The following is a 13,404-nucleotide window of genomic DNA, read 5'->3' on the forward strand; positions in this document are numbered from 1 at the left end:
AAACTTGAAGAGGTATTGAATTTTGTCAAATGCTTTCTCAGCATCTAGTGAGATTACCATGTGATTTTTGTTCTCTGAGTTTGTTTATATGGTGGATAACATTGATGGATATCCTCATATTAAACCATCCCTGCAACCCAGTGATGAAGCCTACTTGGTCATGGTGAGTGATCATTTTGATGTGTTCTTGGATTCAGTTTGCTAGGATTTTGTTGTGTATTTTTGTATCAATGTTCATAAGTGAGATTGGTCTAAAGTCCTCTTTCCCTGTAGGGTCTTTGTGTGTTTTAGGAACGAGTGTAATTTTAGTCTCAAAAAATGAGTTAGGTAGTATTCCATCTGATTCTATTTTGTGGAATAGTTTTGAGAGTATTGGTGCTATGTCCGCAACAAATATCTGAAAAAATTCTACACTGAACTTGTCTGGACCTGGGCTTTTTTTTGGTTGGGAGGCTTTTGATGATTCCTTCTATTTCTTTAGGTGTTTTGGGATTATTTAGATGGTGTACCTTGTCCTGGTTTAACTTTAGGATCTTGTATCTGTCTAGGAATTCATCCATTTTCTCCAGATTTTCCAACTTTGTGGAGTGTAGGCTTTTGTAGTAGGATCTGATGATTTCTTGAATTTCCTCAGTTTCTGTTGTTATGTCTCCACTTTACTTTTGATTTTGTTAATTTGTATCCTCTCTCTTTGCCCTCTAATTAGTCTGGTTAGGGGTTTATCAATCTTGCTGATTTCTTCAAAAACCAGCTCTTGGTTTTGTTGATTCTTTCGATGGTTCTTTTTGTTTGTGTTTGGTCTATTTCTGTCCTAAGTTTGATTATTTCTTGCCATCTACTCCTCGTGGGTGTATCTGCTTCCTTTTGTTCTAGAGCTTTTAGTTGTGCTGTCAAGTTGCTGATGTATACTCTCTCCAGTTTCTTTTTGGAAGCGCTCATGGCTCTGAGTTTTCCTCTCAGTACTGCTTTCATTGCATCCCATAGGTTTGGGTATGTTGTGTTTTTGTTATCATTGAATTCTAGAAAATCTTTAATTTCTTTCTTTCTTTATTTCTTTTTGACCCTGCTATAGTTTAACTGAGCATTGTTTAGTTTTCGTGTGTATGTGGGATTTTTGTTTTCTTTGTTGTTGTTAAAGACCAGCCTTAGACCATGGTGATCTGAGAGGATGCATGGGAGTATTTCAATGTTCGTATATCGATTGAGGCTCGATCTGTGTCCAATTATGTGGTCAATTTTCTAGAAGGTGCCATGGCGTGCTGAGAATTTGTATTCTTTTACTTTAAGATGATATGTTCTGTAGATATCTATTAATTCTAGTTGGTTCATAGTCTCTGCTAGTTTTACAGTGTCCTTGTTCAGTTTCTGTTTCTATGATCTGTCCATTGGTGAGAGTGGAGTATTAAAGTCCCCCACTATTATTGTGTGGGGAGAAATGTATTTTTTGAGCTTTATTAGGGTTTTTTTTTATGAATGTGGGTGCTTTTGTATTTGGAGTATATATGTTAAGGATTGAGAGTTCCTCCTGACAGATTTCCCCTGTAATTAGTAAAAAGTGTTCTTCCTTACCTTTTTTTGATAACTTTTGTTGGAAATTTACTTTATTCAATATTAGAATAGCCTCTCCATCTTGCTTCTTCGGGCTGTTTTCTTGGAAGGTTTTTTCCCAACCTTTTACTCTGAGATAGTGTCTGTCTTTGTCTCTGAGATGATTTTCCTGTATGCAGCAAAATGCTGGATTTTGTTTATGTATCCAGTCTGATAGTCTATGTCTCTTTATTGGGGAGTTGAGTCCATTTATGTTAATAGATATCAAGGAATAATGGTTTCTGTTTCCTGCTATTATTGCTTTTGTAAGTTGAGTTGTGTCTGTGTCTCTTTCTTCTTTTGGTTTTTTTGCTTAGGAGTTTTCTTGTTTTTACTAGGATGTAGTTCCCCTCTTTGTATTGGGTTTTCCACCTATAATTCATTGTAGTGCTGGGTTTTTGCATCTTCTCTGACTGTTTTGTCTATGTTTACAATCTTGTCTGTGGCCCCCGAGATTCTCTATTCCATCTCTTGTTGTATATTGGAAATGCTTGCATCTGTGACTCCTGATTTCTTTTTTAGGTTTTCTACCTCCAGGGTTGCCTCTTTTTAGTGTTTTCTTTATTGTTTCCATTTCCATTTTAAATTCCTTCTTCAATTCCTTCATCACTTTGGTTCTGTTTTCCTCTAGTTCTTTGATTTCTTTGGGTGTTTGTCTTGTTTCCTCTTTAAAAGCTTCTATTTCTTTATGTTTTCCTCCTGTTCCTGTTTAAGGATCTCTATCATCATCTTGAGGTATGATTTCAGGTCTGAGTATTCTTTTTATGGAGTGTTTGGCATTCCACTGTTTTCATTGATGGGAGAGCTATCTATGTTCTGATGTTGCCAAGTTTTCTTGGTTTCCCTGAGGTACATTCTTTCACTTTCCTCTTGCCATCTTGTTGTCTGTGATTATAAGTGGTCCTTTTGTCAGTGATTGGTTCTTGTCTCACCCATATATCTGGCCTTTGTCCCTGGATCTCTGCTTTTCTTGGTGTCAGATGGCCTGAGTGCCTCTTCTGCATCCACAGGCCCTTTCGTTGGAAACCAAGTCCCTAAGGCAGTTCCTGCTCCCTTGAACCAATGTTGGGGGCATGCTTTTTGGGTGCTTGACTTAGACCTCTCTGCACCCCAGCTAATTGCAGGGTAGTCTCACCATGCCTGTGTCCCTGGATCTTTGCTGTTCCTGGTGGCAGATGGCCTGAGCATTTGTTCTGCATGCAAGGGCCCTCCGGGTGGAAACCAAATCCCTACGACAGAGTTCCTGCTCACCTGAACCAATGCTGGGGTGGCACGCTTCTTAAGTAAAGAATTTTTTCTTTGCTTTACACGTCTTTAATATGAATAGTTTCTCTTTCTAAAGATGACCACATGTATTCCATTATTATTCCTTTACATTACTTCAGTTTCTCTTTATCTATCTGTTTTGGAGAATTTAATCCAGTCATATATTTGTAGATAGATTTGCCATTGCTATTTTCATGACATATTAGTTAATGGTGGTTTTCATATATAACAATTGTACCTAGATATTATCTTTAATGCTGTAGCCATTTCACTGTTTTTAAGTATACAATGATATGTAAAATTCACCTACTGCTCCTTACCTTTGAGCACTTCCTACTTTACATATGACTATTTTCTACCTGTTCTTTATATTCCTTGCTTATTATTTTTGTTTCTTTTTTCTATTGACCAAAAGAAAATGGCAAGAGAACATTATTTATTATACCTAAGTTGGATACAAGTTAAGTATCTACTGATAGATGCAATGATAAAAACTTAAATAATAAATTGCTGTTTGTATCTTAAAAATAACTTTATACTGAGATGTGTTCAAAGTAAGTGTAAGCCTATATAGGATGCTGTAGTGAATGAAATCAACCAGACATAGAAAAAATATGATCTATATGTTGATTTTAATTTTCTTAAAAAATTGAATTAATAGAAAAAGTAGAAAAATCTGAATTTTCAGATACTTAAAGTAATATGAATTAGAGTTACCAATAAACCTCTATCAACAGGAAGTAGTGCAATTATAAAATGCCTCCATGAGATCCAGCTGTAAGACATTTTCTCAACTATGAATCAAGCAGGGAGGGCCCAGGCCACTGTGGGTGATGACATCCCTTGGCTGATAGACCAGAGTTCTATAAGAAAGCAAGCTGAGCAAGCCAAGGGAAGCAAGCCAGTAAACAACATCCCTCCATAGCTTCTGCATCAGCTCCTGTTTCCTTACCTGCTTGAGTTTCAGTCCTGACTTCCTTTGCTCATGAAAATCAGTGTGGAAGTGTTATGTTTCACTGACCCCAAACACCATGGTCATGATGTTTGTGTAGGAAGAGAAACCCTAATTAAGAAAGAAACCCTTAAAATATTCATATCTACCTATGTCCAATTAGGATCACCTGGATCTAGATTCTCCTCCAGCTCCATCTTAATTCCCCCAGAATCTTTTTCTTTTTTCCTCTTTCAGTTTCTTAGCTTTTTCTCCACCTACCTTCAACAGCCCAATCATGTTATTACCTTAAATCAACCCAAATTCTAGCCTCATCCTTCTCTTTATGGGAGAATATTTCAAATTTTAGGAGGTGGCTACAGAGCACATATCTGACAATACATAATCTTCTTAATCATTTATACTCAAGAACATTTTATAAAAAGACAAAATACTATCATAATATTCCTTTAAAACATAGTCCCAAACTAACTGTCTTAGACAGGGTTTCCATTTTTCCACAAACATCAAGATTAAGAAGCAAGTTGGGGAGGAAAGGGTTCATTCAGCTTATGCTTCTACACTGCTGTTCGTCACAAAAGAAATTCAGGACTGGAACCCAAGCAGGTCAGGAAGCAGGAGCTGATACAGGATCCATGGAGGGATGTCACTTACTGGCTTGCTTCCCCTGGCTTGCTCAGCCTGCTTTCTTATAGAACCCAAGTCTACCAGCCCAGAGATGGCACCACCCACAATGGGCCAGGCCCTCCCCCTTGATTACTAGTTTAGAAAATGCCTTCCAGATAGATCTCATGGAGGCATTTCCTCAACTAATAAAAACACATGAAAAAGTTAGTTTTATAACATTTTCTGTTATGTTGTGTTCTCATTTTCTCTTTTAATATAAATTTATAAATATTTATTTTTTTTTGTTCAATACTTCACTTAAATATAGATTAATTTCTACAATTGATTTCTAGTATGAGAATTACTGTGTTCATGTATACTTTGCCAAATTTCTATTGGGCAACTCCAAATTTCTTCTTTACTTCCTTACCACCTCTAGGAAACTTTTTCTATTTAGTTTAGATTACTTAACAGAAAATCAATTATTGTCTGGTGATTACAGTTGGATGCTTGTTCTCAAGGATGCTCACCTACAGTTCTTTAAGTAGGCTGATCATGGTACCTATAGAATTAAATTAGTTGATAGATAAGCATTAGCAGAATATGTATGGATGTTACTGTAGAGAACAAGTAAAAAGAAAAACTTCTAAAGTAGGTAATATTTATATGGGGAGGAGTTTCTTGAGATGTAGTGTTGTAGAGGAGACAGGAAAGAAAAATTTCCAGTTCATCAGTAAACAACAAACACAATATTTCATTATGTAGTTCATTTAGGAACATTCTCACCCACTGTCCTGAAACAAATATGGTGTGCTTTTTACAATTTCATAGAAATAGTAGATTATTTGCACTCTTTTAAATGTGTTTTTCCATAATTAATTACATTGAATCTAAACCCATGTCTGACCATTACATTTCCATAGTAAAATAATTAGAAAAAACAAACAAAAAACCGCCACATACTTAGCAAGCAAGAAATTTAAAGAGATTATGATATTATATCATGATTATTACAATATAAGAGAGGAGACAGATCATCTACTCATTCACCTCTGATTTATTTACTGTTTTCAGGTTGTGCTCATTTTAACTGGGCCTAAACCGGAATAAGGAATAGTTTAAATTCACATTTGTTATTAATATGTCTTTGATATAAGCATCTAAATCAAATTAACGTTTACACACCTAAATTTGAGACAGGAAAAAACACAGAAATTTGAGAACAAATAATTCAAACTAAGAAAGGTTAATGTGTATAAAAGTGTATTCTACAAGAAGAGTGAGCCAAAGGGAAATTTCTATTCATTAGCGAATTAAATGAGGACAATAATGTAACACATATAAAAGATCCAATAAAACATCTTCTCGGTACATGTCCAGGGCACTGTCATTCACTAGCAAAATGATCCCTTGAGTCAGACTAAGAAATACAATGCATTGTAGGCTGTGAGAATATGAATGACACAGGATGTCTCTCGAAAATGTAGGAAAAAGTAAATATTAGAGGAATTCCAGGACACAGGCAATATCTGCCACCCATTTTTCTGTAACATAATTCCAGTTGCTGAGTTGAGCTCAGTCTTAAATACGAGGATCTGTTTTTTTTTTTTTTTTTTTTTTTTTTTTTTTTTAAACGATTTTATTTTTCAAAACAAAGATAGATGTAAAGATTTTAAACATTTTTTGCTTAAAATTATACATTTTTGTCAGTACTGTTTTTTCAGACATTAAAATAAATTTTACATAAAACCATGTGAATATGTTTTTTAGTCGGTACTTGATTTTTTTCAAGGGCTTGACAGTATGCATTGAAAACGTACTAGTTGCAATAAGCGTAAAGTACATGCAAAACAAAACGCAACATGGAAATAGTCAAAGTCTTCTTGTTTTGTGAATATATGTATAGTTTTTGTTTTCTTTATTTCTTGGACTTCATACAGTCTGTGAGTTGTTTCTGGGGGAGTGCAAGCCTCTGGGGTTAGCATCCCACTATCAGTGACTGCATATTATGTCTGTTCTTTTGTGACTGGGTTATCTCACTCAGGATGATCTTCTCTAGATGCAGCCATTTTCTTAAGAATTTGGTTAAGTCATTGTTTCTGGTGGCTGAGTAGTATTCCATTGTATAAATGTACCACAATTTTTGTATCCATTCGTCTTCTGAAGGACATCTGGGTTCCTTCCAGCTTCTGGCTATTATAAATAGAGCCGCTATGAACATTGTGGTGCATATATCTTTGTTGTGTATTAAAGTGTCTCTGGGGTATATGCCCAGAAGTGAAATAGCTGGGTCTTCAGGTAGTACTATATCCAAAAGAATAGATTCAGCTACTCAAGACAGAATGTATGCATGTACACATTCAACAATTCCTTATAGAACTGATGCTAATTATCTAGTGTTGTCCTATGTTCTGGGTAAGCAGAAGTCCTGTGGGTGTAGCTAAAGCACTGGAGATATGGGATTTTAAGAGAGTTTGCTAACCCTCTACAACTTTAATCTTATTTTCATTATAACATAATGGCCCATGGTGTTAGAAACATTATTCAGGACCAAATTATTCTTATATGTATTCAGATATGTTGTAATTTGGCCTGGATTAATATCTTCATTGGTACTGAATTTTAAAAAGAGTGCGCTTACATCAAAACAAGTGATAAAATAAATGTATTCATTTATGTTGTAGAAAGTACTGAAATTGTTTCAGAAACACAAATGACTTTAAAAATATGTCCTTCGATCATTAGAAAGATTTAAGATTTTAATTTTTACTTTGAAGTATTCGCCGCCATTGAACACAATTACTTAATTCCATTTGACTCATGGTTGAAGAATGCTCCAGATTTACCATTTTATTAAAGTCTCTGGGCTTTTGCTTCTTCCTATAAAATATGTTTAAAATGATGATAGAAAATTGGCTAACATTCACTTTGCATGCAAGATTACAATGATTCTTCTAAAAAGATGAGAATCTAGAGGCCATTTTGCTATCAGCAGATCAGTGAAATTGGAAATACATCCCTTTACTACATAAGGTGGCTTTTGTTACCTGTTAAAGGAAATGCCCCTGTTCACCAGGGGATTAAAACAGGAGAGTTTTCCCTAAGCCCAGGTGAGTGAAACCAGAATTAATGAATGAGTTAAAGGAGAGTGCTACTTTTCCCACCTTCATTGCTCACTGGTGACATTCTCTTATGAAATTTGACTTTTCTACATAAAATTTTCTCATTTTTTCTCTGATGATGATCCTGGAATTGGTCATGCTTGAAATGTCTTAGAGGCCCTGTCTAAAATTTTAATTGTTCTAATTGTTTTGTCTATCTTAAAAGAATATAACAACTTTTTTATAATTTTGGAGAGAGTTGTGGTGGATAGCAGAAGAAATTATAGTTCTGCAAGTTTTCTTTAAATTAAAGTTTACATCAACAACATAAAAGTGAATAAACATAGATTTTGGTTTCTTTCCATCTAAAATAGCAGTATAATTATGTCTGTGAATCATGCTAAATAATTATGAACTTAAGTTCAATTTCAGAAATCTATCACTTTACTGAACCATTTTGTGCTGTATTAGTTTAGACTGTGCTATGTTATGATAATAAGAGAACAATTGTTACTTTCACTGTGCAACATCAGATATTAATTCTGAATCCCTTAGTCAAGGAATACAATTTATTTAAATTTGTCCTAAAAATGTATCACCAAATGGTTAGATTTAAAGTGATAAAACTATGACTATGCAAATGCACAGTCATGCCTACTGTGACCTCTTGACTCAGCTTTTCAATGTAAAGTGGTAACAACATATTGTTTCAAAATGAATATCAGCTTATATAAGAAAATAGCCCTGTGTCAATTTTTGCTACTTAAAAACATTATGTCTGATCTATACACACCAAGAAAACTTTGACTATTTCCATGTTATGTTTTGTTTTACATGTACTTCATGCTCATTGTAACTAGTAAGATTTCAATGCATACTATCAAACCTTTAAAAAAATCAAGTACTGACAAAAATATGTCCATATAAGTTTCATGCCAAAATCCCTTTTAAAATCTATACATGTGTCTCTCTCTTTTTTAAATAAATCTGTAAGAAAAAAATAAAATAAAAGTTACTATATATATTAAAAATAAAGAAATAAAGGTATCACGAAGAGTGAGAACACAGAACCCCCCTGCATCACTGCTATTCTGAGATCCTTGAACTTAGATTATCCATTTGTAACCCTTGCACAAGTATCATTTAAATCGGTTACTGTTAAAAATATAAATTTTTGAAATTTATAAAAATGAAATATGAATAGCACTAGGGACATTGTGTTTAGAGTCGCTAGTGCCATAATAGCTGAGTTAATACACAAAAAATATACAAAAGAAAATGCCTTTTCTGTAGAGAATTTGAAGAAAATCTACATAGTTTTCCAAGTAATTAACATAATTATACCCTCCTTTATATAATCATCTTGAGAGAAAACACAGCTCTTCATGAGATTGTTCCTTATTATCTGTATTACCCTGTGCAATTCTCTCTTTATATTACCATCTCAGTGTTGATATGCAAGGATTTTTGTAACTTCATAAGAAAATACTGTTATTCATTGTTTGACAGAAATTATAAATTTCACAAAGATTTTTCCTTTAAATGCAAGTCTGTGTTTTAGAAGATACTTGCAGCCAAAGTACAAAAGCTAAGAATTTCTTTCCCCACAGAGTTTTGAAAATGTTACCATTAATTTATAAGTATATTATCACATAAGTGCTACCACTGAAGAGTAAATTATGAAGCACACATGTAAGAAATATAACAAATTAAATCATTTGATTTTTTTTTATTTTTTTTTTCTCTTATAAAATCCTTTAATTGGGGCTAGCTTACAGGGTCAGGGGTTCAGTTCATTATTATCAAGGCAGGAGCATGGCAGCATCCAGGCAGGCATGGTGCAGGAGGAGCTGAGAGTTCTACATCTTTATCTGAAGACTGCAAGCAGAATATTAGCTTCTAGGAAGCTATATTTCAGGTCTTAGGCTCATACCTACAGTGACATACCTACTCCAACAAGGCCACACCTTCTAATAGTGACATTCACTTAACCAAGCATATATAAATCATCATGTTCCACTCCCTGACTCCCATAGACTTGTTCAGAAACATGAGTTTAGAAAATGAAAACATAACATAATGCTAAATACATTTAATCTAACTTCCAAAGTCCCCATAGTCTAGAGCACTCTCAACAATGTTATAAGTCCAAAGTTCAAAGTCTCTTTTGAAATTCATTTATTTTCTTAACTGTAATTCCCAAAGCAAGACTCCAAACTCTGCATCTCCATAGCTGATGTCAAAGTGGTCAACAAAAGTGAACAAGGACTTGGAGAACTAAAGACTGCTTTGAAATCATACCTTATAGTTCAGATTGCAAAGCCAATGCTTGTAACGTTTTCCTTAAGGAGCATTGCATTTCCTAATAATATCCTAATATATGGATATTCATATGCTCATGCATTTATTTGTGGACATATAGGACATTCATATGCTCAAGTATTTCTTTGTGCACACATATTAAATTATATGGTGATGTCACATATGTTCCTATAAATTAAGTGTAGAATACATATTTAATTATAGTACCTATATTGTTATGTATTATTTAAGTAGTGATTACTGGAACTGTATATTCTTATGCTTATCTGAGAATTAATTTACTTACAATATTATATTTTAACCTTCTGGGAATCAACTGATTACAGCAAGTTGTCTGCCACAGTCTATCCAGCTAGTCTCTCAATATGTCCTGAGTAAGATTTTTCTTTCACCTCTCCTGGTATCTCTCCTTTTCGATTGTTACAAATCCCAATGGGTGCTTACTAGAGACCCTCCATTTACATCATATGATCCAGAGATTCATTTCCTCTCCATCTATTTGGAACTCACTGGACCTTGCTGTCTGTCTGCCAAATATTCCTGCTGATTCACAAATCACAAAGACCAAGGAACACTACCTACAGCTACATAAAACTCACCTCTGGAAATGTGGTCAATGCCCTCATGTGCCAGAGAGTAGATAACATATAGAAACATCCTTAAATAATGCAATAGTATTCTTTATCAGATGAAAACGATTTTTAATAATACCATGACATATTCCTCCTGCAAAGACTGTGAACCCTTCTACTGAAAAAGAAGAAGAAAGAAATTTGTCTTGGACAAGGAAGAAAGGAAAACTTAACTAAGAAATTTATTCTAGGCTTAAATATATCAGCACAAATTTTTCTTATAACAGGACTTCTCCAAAAATTAAGACTACCAAATTGATGACAAGTAATAAAATTAAGCTAAAGTTTGCAGACAGGTAGATCAGAAGGATAGACATTCGTAACTGACTCAGACAACTCAATAAAGACAAAAATATGCTTCAAGGGAAAAAATAGGATATAGCTAAAACAGGAATTAAAGTTGCAGTCATCAAAAAGAATTGGTGAAGAAAGCTCAAACTGAAGTTATGTATGAAATGAAATCCTCAGCAAACGAAATAAAAATCTCAGGGGACAATCTCACTGGGACAGTGAGTTATGTAAAACACCTACCATCAGGACTGAAAGACAAGATACAGTAAGTAAATGAAACATTATGTAATGTTTTATGTATTTTGAAAAATATGACCATTGGAGATTTCTGGGACACCATGAATCACCTTCTGATCCTGGGCATAGAAAAGTATTTTTACTATCACATAGAAGAAATGTTCCAAACCTAGAGAAAGAGATACATATTCACACAGAAGAAGTAACAAAATATTCACTATACAGACAGGACTCCAAAATAAATTTGTTGTATTATTGTTAAAATATTAAAACCAAGGAAAAACAAAGGAGAATCTATAATAAATACCATGTCATTTCCAAAGAGTACAATTGGAGAGACCCATGGCTCCCTCTACTAATGTAGCATTGTCTAGCATCAACAGGAGAGGCCATTTGTCCTGTGAAGGTTCATTTCTCCAGTGCAGGAGAATGCCATGGTGTTGACTTGGGATTGGGTAGGTGGAAGAGGGAGCATCCTCACAGAATGGGAGAATGGGTGTGTGGAAAACTGGGAAAGGAGATAGCATTTGAAATGTAAATACATAAACTATCCAAAACCGAAAAACATAAAAGCTCCATTCATAACATTATCTGCTTGTCTGTTACTTTTCTACCCACACTTGTCTAGTAAAGTACATTCCAAGCTTTGAAAGATGGCAGTTGTCAAACCAGACTATTATATTCAGATAAACTATTAAAACTTAAATGTAAATAAAACTTGATTTGATAAATGTAGATTAAATGACTTATTATCACTGTGCCAACTCTGTAGAAGACACCAGAAGGAATAATTCAGTATGAAGAAAAGGATGAACACATCTCAGAGTAAAAAGTAAATACATAAATTATACTGAGAAATTTCCAGTAGAGATCTAAAATTACCCCACAAAAATCATCAAAATGAGAAAACTGATACACATTTGTCATTAATAACTTCCCACAATAACAAATCTACATTAGAAATTCAAATGAAAAGAACTAGTTGGCTAGACTACTAAAGAGGATCCCTTGTTTTATGGGTCCAGGAAAATTTTCTCAAGGTCAAAGATAGATTAAAAACACACAGCTAAAATGACAGGGAAAAGTACCAACAAATTTAACCAGGAAGCAAGCATACACACCCATTAGATCATATAAAATGTCTTTCCACTGAAAATATGTGAGGAGATACAGAAAGCTCTGTTCTCACTCATTGAGAACACAATCAACTAAGTACATATTAATATCCTAATACTTTATACAAAAATAATACTAAGTGTACAATACAGATTACCATCACCAACAAAAAGCATCTAATATGAGAGCAAACAACATTTGTGATGTAAAATAGTAAGGGGAGAATTCTCTGAGAGTTAAATGTTTGAGCAGGAATGTGGTTGGGTGGCTACAAGAAAGGAGGGATATTAAGGGGATCAACCAAAACAAAAACATCTATGAAACCTATCAATTTGTTAGTTAATTTAAACGATTTTAGTAGTTTAAGTATACTATGCATAAGTAAACATTGCTGATTCCAGAAAGCAGAGAACTAAATAGAATTCTCAATGCCAGGTATGGGCTAATTTCCCTATGAGTTTTTGGTCATAGACACCCATAAAACAATACAGTGTATAGACATTACACTTGGTTGCCCATAATAACTAGATGCTACCTATTCCAGAAGATATTGCACCTTTTGTTTGTAGGACAGAGAAATTGATCTTGAACTAAACAGCAAATATCCTGGCTAGCTTTTGCAATACTACAAGATGCTACATAGGCAGCTGGAAATAACAGACATGTAGGCTGATACTGTGCTGAACAATTTACATACTGAAATTCTGAGCTGCCGGACAAGATATGCCTACTCATGCAATGCAGGCAAGATTGGTTAAGAGAATAAACAACCACTCTTAATTAGATTTAAGGCCTGGTTCATAGGAGAGTGTAGAAAGAGCATATAAGCAAGCTGTTCTGGAAGAGTTCTCTACATAGCCTCTGGACATAGCATGGAAGTAACTCCCATGAACATCAATTATAATTACCAACTTTGATATGATGAATAGAGATAATAATTCCATGATTCTGGGCCTGGGATTAGTCAGAGATGATGCATATAGCCCTTAAAAGACTGTAGGCTCCAGGGAGTTCAGAGGTCTGGCAGGGCAGGTGGGATTGGGACATCCTTGTGGAGATATGGGTGCAGTAGGGATGAGCTATGAGATGTGGAAGAGTACGAGGCTGAACAGGGAGGGAAATAAAACCTTGAGTGTAAAAATAAAATTAAAAAGAAAGTGTACATTAAAAGAATATAATTGAAGAAAATAAATAGAACAGATTACAAATCTAAACAACAATAACAACAACAAAGGATGGGATTTAAGAGTTTATAACTCTCTCAGCTATGCCCTTGTGATAAATAATATAATTG

Source organism: Micromys minutus (genome assembly GCF_963924665.1).
Source record: "Micromys minutus genome assembly, chromosome: 20".
Classification (NCBI taxonomy): domain Eukaryota; kingdom Metazoa; phylum Chordata; class Mammalia; order Rodentia; family Muridae; genus Micromys; species Micromys minutus.